Raw genomic sequence first — 12,948 nt, 5'->3', positions numbered from 1 at the left:
ACATACACACTCCGAGGAAAACCTTGCTAGCGCCCATTTCATTTGTGTCAGAAGCGGGCCTTTTTTACTAGTTTCCCTATAGAACATACAAAAATAAAAAGTCTGATTCTGGTTTTATTTCACTAACAGCAACATCAGTCCTTTCAACTGCCAGATATATTGTGACGTCATACAAACCCTACAAAGTCACTCGGGATATAGCAAATCTACTGTTCCATAGCAGCAGCAACAACAACAACAAGGACCCATCTAGAAAAAGGCAGCACCATAAATATTCTAGAACTTCAATGTACCTATTCAGAAAACTGAACGAGCTAGATTACGCCAAATCCCTATACAGAACTTGGTGCTAACAGAATAGCTAACCTTTGTCACACACATTGAATACAGAATAAATTACCACAAAATAAAAATAGAAATATGTTGGCAAAAATTAAATGAAAACTGCAAGAATCCACATCATGCATGGAGTGCAATACCAGATAAACAGAAACAGCGACACATTTCCCTCAGTACTGTGCAAGTTATAAAGATAGCAAATGTAAGTTGACATATTCCAATGAATACTTTGAAAATAAAATACAGTTTTATACCTTTATTGTCTGATGATTTTTTTTTCTAATTATGTTGGTTCTTCGTTCCTGTCTGTCCTTTTAATTTGGCTTCCAGGGCTCCTGTCCATTGGCCATTTCTTTTCTCTCCTGCTCTCTACTTCACTTCCTTTAGCTTTCTTCCATTTCTCCATCCTTCTCTGACTTTGATCTTTTCCTTTTGGCTTACTTCCATTTATTTTTCTGCCTCTCTATCCACTCAGATTTCACCTCTATTTCTTACAAACAAAAAAAGCAATACTGGGCCTTCAAGACTGAGACAACAGGAGTCCTTTATTGACAGGTGACCTGACACGGGCCATGTTTCGGCGTTAACGCCTGCCTCGGGGGTCTAACGATGAGACATATAAAAACATAAATATATAATAAAATCATCAATGATTTAAACATATAAATAACCCCCTGCCCACAGACTGTCTCCTTCTATATCTTCTCCCTTACATGTCCAGCATCTGCCTCTCTCTTCTCTTCCATCCCTCTCATGTCCATAGTTTCCCCGTCTCTTTCCTTCCTCTGTTCAGCATCTCCAGCTCATTTCCCCATCTAATTTCTTTTCTATTCTCTTCCCCTCAGTCCAGTATCTCCCCCACTTCCCTTTCCCATGCCACTACTGCTGCCACCATCCATCTGTGGCAGAAATAAAGAGCAGTGCAGGGCCTTGGAACCAATGTCCATACTCAAGACCTACTTGTCCTGCCTCCTATGATGCAGACTACCTGTGTCGGGGGTGGGCCCAGCAGATGCTGAGCATGCACATGGGCTCCAAGGGCCCATGGTAGTGTTTTCTTCTACTTGGGCCACTTCTCAGTCTCATTTGACTGTTCATCCCCACCTCCCTAACAGCTCCCTGCTCATTGGCCTGGGCAGAAGAAAAATGTAGCCTCCCACTGAAAAGCAGAGCAACACAGCCATGACCGTAATAAGAACAGCAGGTGAAGGAAAGAGAATTCAATGTGCAGAAAAAGATATACCAGATACAAAGCATTTTTACATTAGAGTTTCTTATAATGCATGAAAGAAGTCAATAAAAGCTCAAGGTGCTGAATTGATTATCTGGCAACCTGTAATGATGGAAACAACTAGCAGCTGAGATCCTTCTGGTAGGCTGCCATACAGTAACAGATGTCCTACTAGCATGCCTGTACTCATGTAGAAGTTTCTCTAGTAGGCTATGCATTCCTGGTGGTTGTGGGGTACTATTTGGAAAGTCCAGAGGACCAAGGAGAACAGATATTCAAGCAACAGCCACCCAAGTGTTTGTGGCTATTATTTTATTTATTTTTGTTACATTTGTACCCCACGCATTCCCACTCATGGCAGGCTCAATGCGGCTTACATATTATATACAGGTACTTGGGCAACGGAGGGTTAAGTGACTTGCCCAGAGTCACAAGGAGCTGCCTGTGCCCGAAGTGGGAATCGAACTCAGTTCCTCAGGACCAGAGTCCACCACCCTAACCACTAGGCCACTCCTTTACAGAACTTTATAGACACATCAGAAAGGTGATAGTAGACATTTGTTTGCAGAATATTACAAAAAATGTTAGCAAATGAGATCCCTGTGAACAAGGATATTCAATAACATATTGTAGACCAAAGAACTCCCCAAAGACCATGCAGAAAGTTCATATTTCAGCAAGCTATAGCCAGAAATAAGTGGTTTAACATAGCAACCACACTGCTTTATCCAGAGGGCCATCAAGAAAACAAAGCTTTGAATGACAGTAAAAGCCACAGATTAACTCTACCAGATTAGACAAGGAAAAAGATATTCTAGCTCCAAACTAATCTAGTTTCAGTCTAACTCCTCTCACCAGTTTTATCGTGTAGTTAGACAATTATGCCTCTCCTGTCAGGAGGTCAATGAAAATTGATCCTAGGCATAAGTACATAAGTATTGCCATACTGGGAAAAACAAAAGGTCCATCAAGCCCAGCATCCTGTTTCCAACAGTGGCCAATCCAGGTCACAAATACCTGGCAAGATCCCAAAAAAATACAGAACATTCTATACTGCTTATCCCAGAAATAGTGGATTTTCCCCAAGTCCATTTAATAATGGTCTATAGACTTTTCCTTTAGGAAGCCGTCCAAACCTTTTTAAAACTCCGCTAATCTAACCACCTTTACCACATTCTCTGGCAACAAATTCCAGAGTTTAATTATACGTTGAGTGAAGAAACATTTTCTCCGATTCGTTTTTAATTTACTACATTGTAGCTCCATCGCATGCCCCTAGTCCTAGTATTTTTGGAAAGCGTAAACAGACGCTTCACATCTACCTGTTCAACTCCACTCATTATTTTATAGACCTCTATCATATCTCCCCTCAGCCGCCTTTTCTCCAAGCTGAAGAGCCCTAGCCGCTTTAGCCTTTCCTCGTAGGGAAGTTGTCCCATCCCCTTTATCATTTTCGCCGTCCTTCTCTGTACCTTTTCTAATTCCACTATATCTTTTTTGAGATGTGGCGACCAGAATTGAACACAATATTTGAGGTGCAGTCACACTGTGGAGCGATACGAAGGCATTATAACATCCTCATTTTTGTTTTCTATTCCTTTCCTAATAATACCTAACATTCTATTTGCTTTCTTAGCCGTAGCAGCACACTGAGCAAAAGCTTTCAACGTATCATCAATAACAACACCTAGATCCCTTTCTTAGTCTGTGACTCCTAACGTGGAACCTTGCATGACATAGCTATAATTCGGGTTAATCTTTCCCACATGCATCACTTTGCACTTGCTCACATTAAACGTCATCTGCCATTTAGACGCCCAGTTTCCCAGTCTCGTAAGGTCCTCTTGTAATTTTTCACAATCCTCCCGTGATTTAACCACTTTGAATAACTTTGTGTCATCAGCAAATTACCTTACTAGTTACTTCCATCTCTAGGTCATTTATAAATATGTTAAAAAGCAACAGTCCCAGCACAGCCCCCTGGGGAACCCCACTATCTACCCTTCTCCATTGAGAATACTGACCATTTAACTTTACTCTCTGTTTTCTATCTTTTAACCAGTTTTTAATCCACAATAGAACACTACCTCCTATCCCATGACTCTCCAATTTCCTCTGGAGTCTTTTATTTTGACGCTTTTGTAAATGAAAAGATCCTCAGTCTCCAAAATTCTGTGTCTTCTATCCCTTTGCTTCAGCATCCCTCCCTAATTTGAACTGTTCTTCAATGCACTGCTCCCAGGTTGTTGGTTGCAGTATTATTGCCAATTTTCTTCCATTATTGAGGCTTGGCTTGGAAAACCTCCATGAATCTGATCGCTTCATCAGCTGATGTTCTGCCCCTGAAACATTTAAAGCAATTTTTGTCTTACCTCTCATTTTGGCTTCTAGAACTAATAAATTCTAGTCAAAGTATTGACTCTTGTGATAGTGTCAACGAGCATTGGAGTTTTGAAACCTTTAAACGCACTGCCAAACCACACTTAGGCAACAAAATAAATCCTTTATTCTTGTTTCTAGGCTCACACAATAAGCCTGTCTTCTTTCTAGGCTGGCAGTTCAGATTCAATATAAAGCTTACTTTAATGCAAACACAACAGAGGCCTAGTCCCTAATAGGCCTAAGTCTTATTTATCTTACAAACTTCTCTTCCTAGCAATCCTTAGAAGTCCCTCAGCTATTGTTGGCAGAGTTTTGGAGGCTTTCTTCAGCTACTCCTGGTGTGGCCCTGCCTTTCCCTTACCCAGAAGTTTTATCTTTCCTAATCTGGGCTGCTCCCTCCTGCCTCTAGTTTTAGCTCTGTTAAGGTGGCCTTGAGAGGATGTGCCTTAAGAGGAACTAGGGTTTATCTCTAGGCCCTTTCTCACATCACTACTTTATGTAAAGGCTCAATAATTTGCCTCCTGTTAAAAAAAAATACCTGGATGGTTCTACCCCAGGTAATTACTGTCCAATATCCAACCTGCCTTTTTTTGGCTAAACTTATTGAAAAAGCCATCATCCAGTAGCTGATCACATTCCTGAATGCTAACAATACTTTTCATCCCAGGCAATCTAGGTTCAGGATCAGCCACATCTCTGATGACCATGCTAAATGAGATTTTATGCCATCTTGATTGGAATGCACATTCATTTTATACAATTGGATCTAAAATTTACTTAGTTGATCATTCTCTTCTTTTAGGCAGGTCAGAGGAAGTTAGTATCTCATCTCACACTTTTCAGGTTAAATCCAGTAATCTGTCTTCATTAGTTCCTCCTTTGTCCTGATACCATAAGGCTCATTTCTGGCCCCGTTATTTAATATTTTAGTGACTCATACAAGTCATACTTTTATGTGGATGATGTACAGAATAGATTCTTACAGTGCACAATAACTGGGGCTATCAATTTCAGCTTCAGCTAAGTTGTTAAAGAAAATCATGGATTAGATTAGGTCAGGCAAACTGAAGAGCCCTAAACTTGCTGAAATTACAGGCCATTTGGTTCTCGGGGGGGGGGGGGGGGGTGAAGGGGATGGGACTTGATATGCCTTTCTGTGATTACAATCAAGGCAGTTTATGTATTATATACAGGTACTTGGGTGGCTTACCCAGAGTCACAGGGGGCTGCAGTAGGAATTGAGCCCAGTACCCCTGAATCAAGGTCCGCTGCACTGACCACTAGGTTACTCCACTGTCCTCCTCCTCCTCCCCTTTGGCACAACTTATCATTTTGGATAGTAAAATTTCATTCAACTCTCGTCTCTGCTCTTCTTAAGAACTCCTTTTATCTCAGTTAAGGAGGATCAGTGTGGATATCACATGGAATTTGGGAGGAATGGATTTACAGCTCAGTGGGGAAAGGAAAGGAAAGGGGACCATAGGAGAAGGTTAGGTCTAGGGGTATGAATGAGGGGGTCTCTGACAGGGGGGGGGGGAGAAAAAGGGGGAAGAAAATGTATCTTGTCATCAGAAGTGGGCTGGTTGCCAAAGCCAATAAGTTTTAAATACTGGAATAGACAGAGGCATTACTTTCAAGGATTGCAATTTCTAGATGTCTTTGTTGAATAGTTACTTGGTTAAGTTACTTGAGTCCAAGAATGTGTTGCATTATTGATGAGCTGATATGCCAATTAAAAGTACTTTACAAAAAAAAACCCACATATCACAATTCTACAAAAACTTTAAAACACAATACATGGTATTGTCTCTTTGAGCAGGGACTATCCCTCTATGTTAAATTGTACAGCGCTGCGTAACCCTAGTAGCGCTTTAGAAATGTTAAGTAGTAGTAGTAGTATGGTAAATTATGGGGTAGGTATTAGCGAAGACGGGTATTCATTTTTAGCCCTGTGTGCAAGCACTATACATTCATCCTAAAGCCTGTGTCAGAGTGAATGGAGATAGCTCTGATTTCTTTGAGTTGGGGGCTTTTTGCTGCTTCATGCCCAGATGACTGAAAGCCCTGTGCTGTTCTAAGCAGTGCTCTAAAAATAGCGCTGGAACTGCACGGGGCTTTGCCACCTCTATGATCAGAGATAATAGTATGCAAATTTATGCACGCTATGATTTCTGATCATAGGGTAAAGTGTGGGAGGATTCCTGCCCCCCATGCCCCCCAGCAGCGCCACCTTGAAAATGGTACAGCGCCCAGCCCTGCCTAATGCATCCTGGGATGCACTGGGTGGGTCTCACCTTCTCCAACAAAGGTAGGGAGCGGGAAAGAGGGCCACTAGACCTCCAGGTTTGGGGGGATTTGATTTGCGGCCCACTGGGCCACCAGGGCTTTTTTGAGGGGGATGCGAGTGGGGGTTAGGGGGGCTGGAGACCCATCAGATCTCCAGCCTTCCCCTGAACGTGTATCGGGGTCAGGGGAACTGGAGGTCCACTGGACCTCCAGCCCCCATGTCACTGGCTGGGGGTCAGGGTTCTGCTTATGCAGGGAAGGGGTTGTATTGGGGGAATGGGGGGCCTTCTAGCATGCAAATGCATGCTGGATAGGGCTCACCATTCCTCCCCAATGGTCTGCAAACCCTAACACCAACTCTTAACTGGCATAGGGTTTGCTGCGGACAGCGTGCTGCTCGCTGATCATTGGAGAGGAATATGTTTAGCATGCATTTGCATACTACTTTCACTAAGAGCCTTGTTTAGCATGCATTTGCCTGCTAGTTGTATTCTGAGTCCGCGAGCACGTTGTTTCACAGGCTCAGGGGCTCTGATCATGGGCGGTAGCAAAAACAGGCACTAATAGCTTCTACCACCCGCGTTTGCTTCTGATCATCTGTTCGTCAGTGCGCTCAACCCCTGATGTTTGGGATTTGCAGGTGGCTGATACTCGGCACAAAATTGCTTTTTTTGCAGACAATGTGTTATTGTTTGCAACTAACCTTCATAGTTTTTTTCCAAAATTTGTTGGCTGTGATGCAACGATATTCGGCTGTATCAGGCTTTAAAGTTAATTGGAGTAAATCAAAATGTTTGAATGTTTCTCTGTCCACTGAAATGCAGACTATTATGATCTTTTTCCTTTCAGTGGGCTTCTAGGAGTATTATCTTGGAATCATGCTAACACTGTGTTATTTGGATTTGTTTTCAGCCAATTACCCCAAGCTTCTCTTGGAGGTTAAGCTGGATCTGGAATGCTGGTCTTTATTGCTCTGTCCTGGTTTGGGAAAATAGCTACAATGTGCGTGAATATTTTGCTGAAGCTGCTCTATTTCTTTTTAAAATTTTTGCCCAATCTGGTACCAAAAACATTGTTGCAGGCAACTCAATCTAGCCTCCTCCGATTTATCTGGGGAAATCGTCTACCTAGGCTGGCAAAGTGGGTTCTCTATCAAGATAGGAAAATTGGTGGTCTAGGAGTACCTAATCTTTCTCTTTACTGTAACGCCACCCAAGCTAAATTTGCAGTGGAGTTGCATCAGGCTCTAGACTATAAGCAGTGGATCAAGTTTCAGCAGCATCATGTGGGCGCAATGAAGCTATGTCACTTGCTCTGGCTTCCTCCTCACTATCGAACTTTACCAACTAGAGCTAGTCCATTGTCTCTTTATACCTATAAAATTTGGGACATCCTGGGTGGTGGGTCTCACTTTCAACACTCTAGACATACGCCTATTGCTCAAAACTCTCTTTTCCCTCTGAGTTTAACTACTAGTGTGTTTTCGGAATGGGAACAGTTAGGCTTAGAGCATTAGGGTCAATTATTTGATGACGATCAAGCAGAATCCTTTGAAAATGTGGTTGTTACTTATGGTATCTCTCGACACCACCTCTTTGCCTATTGTTAAATAGTGTACCTCCTTTCCAAAGGTGACTTGAGAGAGAACTGCCTTGGAAGATCTTTGTGAGAGTACTATGTGCACTAAATGGCTTATCTCTGCAATTTATAAATATCTCAGGAAGTTGGCTCCTTGAGCTCTCACTCACCACAGTCAGTGGGAAGCAGACCATGGAGTGACTTATGACAAGCGGGATTGGTCTAAGATGGAGGGGGCTTTAATTAAACGTTCAGTAGCTGTTAATATGCAAGATAGTAATGTTAAGGTTCTCTATCACTGGTACTTGACACCAATACGGTTGACCCCTTTGTTGGAGGAACTGTGTGGAATAGGGTGCTATTTTATTTATTTATTTCTTACATTTGTATCCCACATTTTCCCACCTATTTGCAGGCTCAATGTGGCTTACATAGTACTGTAGAGGCGATCGCCAGTACCGGTTTAACAAATACAGAGTGAGGTTGTGATAGAGTAAAGGTCAATGTGTGATAGACACATTGGGAATTGTAAGGAGAAAGAGTTAAATTATGTCCAGTTCTAGATTTGGTTTCGTCATGCCGCCGGGTTAAGGCATTTAAGTTGGATCGTTAGGGTAAGCCTTTTTAAACAAGTTAGTTTTTAGTAGTTTCCGGAAGTTTAGGTGGTCATATGTTGTTTTCAAGGCGATTGGTAATGCGTTTCATAGTTGTGTGCTTATATAGGAGAAGCTGGACGCATAGGTTGATTTGTATTTGAGTCCTTTGTAGCTTGGGTGATGGAGATTTAGATATGTTCTTGTTGATCTAAATGTGTTTCTGGTTGGTAGGTCTATGAGGTCAGTCATGTATCCCAGGGCTTCTCCGTAGATGATTTTGTGAACCAGGGTGCAGATTTCGAACGCAATACGTTCTTTGATTGGGAGCCAGTGTAGTTTTTCTCGTAGTGGTTTGGCGCTTTCAAATCTCAATTTTCCTTATATAAGCCTGGCTGCTGTGTTTTATGCTGTCTGGAGTTTCTTTATGATTTGTTCTTGCATCCTGCATAGATTCCATTGCAGTAGTCCAAATGGCTTAGTACCATGGATTGTACCAAGTTACGGAATATTTCCCTCGGGAAAAAGGTTTCACTCGTTTGAGCTTCCAGATTGAGTGGAGGCACATTTGGTGGTCCTGCCATAAAGCGTGTACCTATTGAAGAGCCATACAATTCAAATTGCACACTTGGATGGGTTGGAAGATTCCATGGGATCCAGGTAGTTTTCTTTTTGGTAAACTGATACCAGATCTATCTTTGCCCCACAATGCTCTGCTTAGACATTGTTTTGCTGCTGGGAAAGTGGTTTTCTCAAGAGCTTGGAAAACAGAAGGGATGCCCTCCCACCAGCAGCGGATCAATAAATTATGGTACCTTTATAATATGGAGCGATTGCTAGCACAGCAAAAGAAAGCTCTGCACAAGTGGGAGAAGATCTGGGGTCCCTTGGTCAAGTTACGATCTGATGTCCTTTTTTCTTTTTAGATCTCTTTTGCTATGACCCTGTTTTTGTGATTTGAGATTCTATTAGTCATCTCTAGATGCTTTTTTTTTGGGGGGGGGGGGGGGGGGGGGGGGTTGTCCAGAGGGGAAAAGTGTTGGCTGTGTAGGTGAAAAGGTGGGTTGGGGTCTTTTTCATTTTTGTGAGGGGATTATATTTCTCTTTGTTTAGAGGGTTGTAAAAATTCCCACAAAACTGAAAGTTGCAGAGTTCTGTATTTTGAAAGGTCAGACTGCTGGTTCTACTGCTTAATGTAATTTGTTTGCTTTTCAGTTCTATTGTATTCTTTTTAAATTTAATAAATTTACAAAAAAAAAACCAATACCATAAAAACAAATGGGCTGCCTGTGAACAATTAGGTAATCTATCTGTGTGATGTCTCTTGACCCATGCCTCCACAAGCCTTTTGGACACCAATTGTTCCATCTGCATGACTTCTACCATTTTATTTGTCCTTGTCCGAAGGGATGGAGGGGTCATCTTCAATCCATTTTGTCAGCTTTTTCACCGCCTGCAGTGCCCCACTCTCCCGTTAAAGGCTTCCACCCCATGATCTTCCTCTAACTCCTTGCAGATAGGAAGACTATAAATAAAAGAAAACACAATTAAATAAATAAATAAAAGAGTCTTCTTATCCAGCTAACCACCTCCAAGATATCCTCTAAGGATATCTACTTAAGACTCACAGTGCTCCACTTCCCTAGCAACAGATAGAGGTTAAAGAGAAACTTCCCTCCTGAATTGTATTTACTGCGTAATGCGTAATTATTATAGCACTTCCAATATCTATTTTCATGAGTAACAGCAAAGCTGTAACAGTAAAATAAATAGGGATGTCAAAACCACAGAACAATGTACAATTAACTTAAACATTCAGCCAAGGTGGCCATGTAGCAACACTGCTTCTATTATTGGTAATAATTTGTTACTCTTGCTTTTTCTTTTCTGCTTTTCTTTATTTTTCCTTCCTCTTCTGTCCTATCATTACATTGTAGTTCTTTTCTTCCTCTATAAACTTTCATTTTATTGAGATTGTAAACTGCTTTGCCTTTATCCTGACAGGTAGTAAATCAAGTACGAAATAGACAGTAAACATGACTAACAGGGGGTGTGGAAGGAAGCAGAATCTGTGGCAGGTTCAGAAACACCTGAATATTTATTATACAATACTAAGCCCAGGTGGTCCTGAAAATCCAAAACCTGGCTTCCTGCCACTCTTCCGGTTTCCCTAAGCAACAACTTACAAGGCACCATCATTCTGCATCATTGGAGAGGGAGGAGGAGGTGGTTTTCCACCAAAACTAAACAAAACATCAAGCTCCTCTGTTGATGAATTCACTCCAATGGCAGCAGTCATCAATGGATATGCTGCTGCCCCCCCCCCCCCCCCCCCCCCACTGAAGGTGATCAGGTGATCATCCATCGGCCCCCGTCCTACAAATGCCCCTTTGACAGGATAGGATTCATTCTTTTCCATTTAAATGCTTGAAAGGTACTAATATACAAACATATCTTTTCCAGAGACAGGGTAACTGTAAAACTAGAGCACATGAATTGAGGTTGTGGGGTGGTAAATTTAGGAGTAATGTCAGGAAATACTTTTTCATGGAGATGCCCTCTCGAGGGAGATAGTGGAGGCGAACATAAGAATAGCCATACTGGGTCAGACCAATGGTCCATGTAGTCCAGTATTCTGTTTCCAAAGCGGCCAATCCAGGTCTCATGTACCTGGTAGAATCCAAAATAGTAGCAAGATTCCATGCTAATGATCCCAGGCAGGGGCGTAGCCAGACAACAGATTTTGGGTGGGCCTAGGCAAGAAGTGGGTGGGCACCAAGTGTTCTCCCCCCTCCCCAACCCTCACCCAAAAAATATCTCAGCTGGTGAGAAAACGCTTCTTTCCATCTTGGCAGTCTGCAGCAGACATGCACTGAAAACTGAGCATGCGCAGGTGCCGTTATTGTGGAGAGTAGCATTTTCGTTACCATCAGGGGGAAATCTTGAGCTGGCCGAACATGGGATCCCCACCAGCTACCGTTAAATGTCTGCTACTGTTAGGCGGGCCTGAGCCCTAAGTGGGTGGGCCCCGGCCCACCCAGGCCCACCTGTGGCTACGCCACTGATCCCAGGGACAAGCAGTGACTTCCCCCATGTCTATCTGAATAGCAGATTATGGACATTTCCTCCAGGAACCTGTCCAAACCTTTTTTAAACCCAGGTATGACAACCGCTGTAACCGCATCCTCTGGCAAAGAGTTCCAGAGCTTAACTAATTGTTGAGTGAAAAAATATTTCCTCCTATTCATTTAGCAGCGACGGAATTCAAAAAGGCATAGGATGAACACTTGGATGAAGACTTCTCTGAGGCTTCGTTGCTTCCAGCGCTAAAGAGTGAAACATCAAAGCATTTCAGTGACAGTCTAACAGGATGGGGGTGGATAGGTGAGAGTCAGGGAGATAGGACAGCAATACAATTTACAAAGCATATAGACACGGTGGATGCACGGACTTTTATGACCAAGTGTTTGCAGTTATATCAAGGATGTACTTCCAAGGGGCGTCTCCGGAGATATCAGCATAAGAGCCAACTATTCAGAATGATTGGTTCTAAACCCAACAGACATTACTCCTTTGGGAACACAGATTCTGTTGTACGGTTCCTCCTGATGAAGGAAGAAATGAAATGCGGTCTCACATTGAGGACCTGGATGAATTAAGGGCAATTTGGAGAATCACTTTAACATGAATGTTTTTTTTCGGTAGCCTTCTCCTGCCGAGTATTGTGGCTCTCTCCTCAGACCAACACTCATATAGCCTGTAAAACAGGTGGGCGATACAGCACCAAGCTAGATTTTGGTATCTTTCTAGCTATGCACTGACAGTCTGAAAATACTCGCACAACGGAAAGTGACAAGCAGTATCAAGTTAACCTTTGGAATTCTCATATTGATCACCAGAGAGTTTGGAAAGAACGTTATAATAACTATATGGATATATGTGTGATAAGATTTATCAAGTTCAGAGACATTTTATTTCATCGCTGTACTTTGTAAAAGCCGTACTCTGTTTGATTAATATATTGACCTGTAGGGATACTATGATTTAAATATATGAATGGTGAAAGGGGTGTGTGAGTCTCCAGAGTGAGTACAATTGAGTGACAGTTGAAGTGAGTTCAGAGGAAATTTGGTTGTAAGGGCACATGATGAGTAATAAATGTCAAGATTATTATATATATATCGTTGTTTGAGTACTTTGAATGAAGGGTTCTGTTTAGTTTGTACTCTGATTATAGATTTTTTACCCCTGTGTGAATAGAATTAAATTTTAACTGCCAGACCCTCAACCATTCTTCTAATGTTCGGAGATCCCTTCTCATCATTTCCACTCTATTGGCTATTTTCGTGTCATCCACAAAAGGCACACCTTTCCTTCCAACCCTTCAGCAATATCTCCCACAAATACATTAAACAGAATAGGCCCCAGCACCGACCCCTAAGGAACTCCACTGCTCACCTTCCTTTCCTCCGAGTGGATTCCATTTACCACCACCCTCTGCCACCTGTAGATAACTCCCGTGTGGATACAGGTTCCGTC

Source organism: Microcaecilia unicolor, chromosome 6, assembly GCF_901765095.1.
Source record: "Microcaecilia unicolor chromosome 6, aMicUni1.1, whole genome shotgun sequence".
Taxonomy (NCBI): domain Eukaryota; kingdom Metazoa; phylum Chordata; class Amphibia; order Gymnophiona; family Siphonopidae; genus Microcaecilia; species Microcaecilia unicolor.
The sequence above is the reverse complement of the archived record's forward strand: the minus strand, read 5'-3'. Positions refer to the sequence as shown.